Below are 3,762 nucleotides of genomic sequence, written 5' to 3'. Positions count from 1 at the left end.
CCCCCCCGTGCTAGAATTATAGGCATGCACCACCAGGCCCACTGGATATGCATTTTTTGAATATTCACTCTGCTAAAGTCACCGCATACCACAGAGCCTTGGACAGATGAGATGCCTGTTGTGCATGTCATCGCTGTATTGGGGAAGGTCGGCATTGAACACATCCCCTGTGCTGCTGCCTGCTTGCAGGAAGCACAGGGCTTTCAGGAACAAAGGGGAGGGCTTCTAGGGAGGGAGATGTGATGTTTGAGCTGTGACCTGAAGTGACAGCCTTCAGTATTGAGGGAATGCTGTTCCAGGCAGAGGGAGCAGCCTGTGCAAGGCCTGTGGTCCCGGGGAGAGAGTACCTGTGAGAGGTTTTCCTGGAAAGGTGCCGGGCGGAGCTTAGAGCTCCTGTCTAGGAGGCTGATGGGAATGAATGGCTGGCGACATTCTCAGGCTTCAACCTGCCCCTGAGTTGGGGATTAGAGGCTGAGCTCTTGGACTGGCCTGGGACTGGAGAGTGCCAGCCTAGCCAGGAGAAGGCCCCCAGATCTAAGGAAAGGATTTAAACACCCAGCCAGGGTGGGGCGGACTTCACAATGAATGAAAGCCCCTGTTCCAAGTTTTTTTTTTTTTTTTTTTGGCAGAACCAGGGATTGAACTCAGGCCCTTGTGCTTGCCAGGGAAGCACTTATTCCACTGAGCTACCTCCCTGGCCCAAGTTGTTCTCCCAGAACCCTGCTAGTCCTCTCAGGACCTGCGTTATAGCCCCGAATGGTGGTACATGGTACAAGTAATGCCAGCACTACTGGAGGCTGAACCAGGAGGACTGCAAACTGAAACCCAGCCAGGGCAATTCAACAATTTTGCAAGTCCCCTGACTCAAAAAGGGCTGGGAATGAAGCTCAGGGCCAAGACCCTGGTTTTAGTTGTCAGAACTGCCAAACAGAAGAGAGACCATGTGATTGTATTTCCCATTTTATTTGTTGGTTTATTTATTTAGAGACAGGGCCTTGCTGTGTAGTGCAGGCCGGCCTTGAATTGCTATGCAGCCCAGGCTGGCCTCAAACTCACAGTGATCCTTCTGCCTCAGCCTCCAGAGGACTGGGATTATGGTGTGTGTCACCATGTCCAGTGGTACTTCACATTTCAAAGCTCAGAGATGCCCCAGTACAGGGCAGAAAAGGAGAATGAGAGGCCTGGACTGTATCCTGGGTGTGAACCTAAGGTCCTTTGAGCCCTACAACCCCTGAGTTCACAAATGACCCTTTTAAAACCTGCGGGTCCTGGGGCTGGTGAGATGGCTCAGTGGTCTAAAGCACCTACTTAGAACAAGCTTAGCAAAGCACAGGGACCACGGTTCAATCTCCCAGCACCACACGCCAGCCAGCCCTGCCCCCTGGTGGGCTAAACTGGCCACACACACACACATAATAAATAAATGTTAAAAAAAGGCAAAAAGTTTTTTCTAATGGTGTTTGTAAGTAGAATCACAAGTCTGCATCTTGTACAGCAATTAACCACTAAGAAGAATATATGCAGTGTATTATTTGTTGAAACTGTACTTTCGATTTGATTTGAAACTGTCTCATTGCTATCTGTTTATCAATAAAACTTTGAAAAGAAAAAAAAAAAAAAGGCAAAAAGGGGGCCGGAGAGATGGTTTAGTAGAATAAATGCTTGCCTGGCAAGTGCAAGGGCCCGTTCCGCAAAAAAAAAAAAAGGAAAAAAGAAAAGACAAAACCCATGGGTCCTAAAAACAAAACAAAAAAACTCCAAACCAGGGGGTCTGATGTCACTATTAATAATTATCACTGTGACGCCAGGAATGTCCTTGATCTGCTCCCGCTCAATTTCCCTGCGGGCCTTGCGCCATCCTTCTTGAAAACGCCCATGCCTCCTGGAGGGGAAGGGAGGAGGGTCCCAGAGCAAGGGGGCGGCGCGACACGGCGCGGGGCCGCCCCCTGGAGGCTTCGCGCGGTACTGCCTAGAGCTGGACCTGTGTCCCGACTCACGAGCTGGCATGGGGGGGCGGGGGGGCTGTAGGAAATAGAGCACGCGTTTGCCTGCGGTTCGGACGCGCTCACTGGGCCGGGTGCTGGGTGCACACCCCATGTTGGCTTATATAGCACACACGTAACTTCGGGGCAGAGGCAGAGCTCGAAGTTGAGGAGGTGAGGTAACTTACCCAGAGACACAAGAGCAAGCTGTGGCCCAGCCTGGGCACCTGAGCAGGAGAGGCCCGCTGGACCCCTCCACGCTGCCGATGAACCCATGGAGGTCAGGAATAATGACGGTGATGCCTGGCTTGCAGAGGTGGTATATTGAACTGTGGACACCACCATTTGCTGCCTGTGTGACTTTTGATCAACAAGGTTGCTTGCCATGCCCAGCTTGGTTGTACACACCTGGGATACCAGCTGGGGAGGCTGAGGCGGGAGGATCGCTGTGAATTTGAGGCCAATCTGGGCTACATAGTTAGACCCTCTTGTCAACAAAACTAAAAACATTGTAGAGGCTCAAGAAAATAGCATTTCTTCCTTGCTTTTTTTTCTTGAACCCAGGGTTTCTGCACTGAGCTACATCCCAGCCCTCTCTCTAGTACCAAGCCTTTCTGGAACACATAGCAGATCAGGAGTATCTACCAATTGGCTGCAGTGGGACTGCCCCTTCTTGGACGTTTTTCACCTTACCCTTTTCACCAGCAGCCTTCTTGGCTTTGGGTTTTTTCTCTTTAGTGATGGCTTCTCAGTTTGTTCACCTGCTATCTAGCAAGATGGAAAAGAGTTCTTTTATTTATTTATTGGTGGAACTGGCGATTGAACTCAGGCCCTTGTGCTTGCCAGGCAAGCACTTATTCTACTGAGCCATCTCCCCAGCCAAGGAAAGAGTTCTTTTAATTTTTGAGGTCGAGCCTTAGTAAATTGCCCAAGATCACCTCAAACTTGTGATCCTCCTGCCTCAGCCCCCCCCCCCCCAGAGTTTTAGGGTTATAAGCAAGTGCCACCACACAGTAGCTATTTATTATCTAGAGATTAAATACCAAGCCCCAGCTGTAACCACTATGCATTGAAAAGCTATGCATGAGGGATACAGCTATGAAATAATACAGATCCTGGGTTTTTTTGAAATGCATTTCATACAGGTCTACAGGGGCTCACTACACAGATCAGACTCAGTGATTCTCCTGTTTCCAGCCTCCCAAGCGCTGGGATTGCAGATGTGCGCCACCATAGCCAGTCTCAGCGCGTCCTGGGACTAGGGCCAGCACAGCACACCAGAAATTGAACCCGGCCCCTGCATCTGCTTCAGCAAGTGCTTCAATTTGCTGAGCTATCTGGTTGGCCCTAAAGATACTGTTTTTACATCGGTGTAATTTGTGCTCTTAGGCTTCACCACCTTGGCTTAATAAACTGTGAAATGAATAAATGAAGAGTTATGCTGTCATCAGTCCTTATTTGCAGATTATGAGACAATAGAAGGGTGAAAGGGGAGGTTTAATTTTAATTTTTTTTTTCAGAACTGGGGATTGAACTCAGGCCCTTGCACTTGCCCGGGAAGCACTTACTCCACTGAGCCATCTCCCCCGCCCCTTAATTTTAATTTTTTTTTTAAATCTTATTTATTTGGGGGCCGGAAAGATGGCTCAATAGAAGTGCTTCCCTGGCAAGCACAAGGACCGGAGTTCAATCCCTGGTTCCGCCAAAAACAAAAAAATAAATTTTATTTGTGTGTGTGTGTGTGTGTGTGTGTGTGTGGCCAGCTCAGCCCACCAGGGGG

This window comes from Octodon degus, unplaced genomic scaffold (assembly GCF_000260255.1).
Source record: "Octodon degus isolate 3935 unplaced genomic scaffold, OctDeg1.0 scaffold00130, whole genome shotgun sequence".
Lineage (NCBI taxonomy): Eukaryota > Metazoa > Chordata > Mammalia > Rodentia > Octodontidae > Octodon > Octodon degus.
This window is presented reverse-complemented; position numbering follows the sequence as displayed.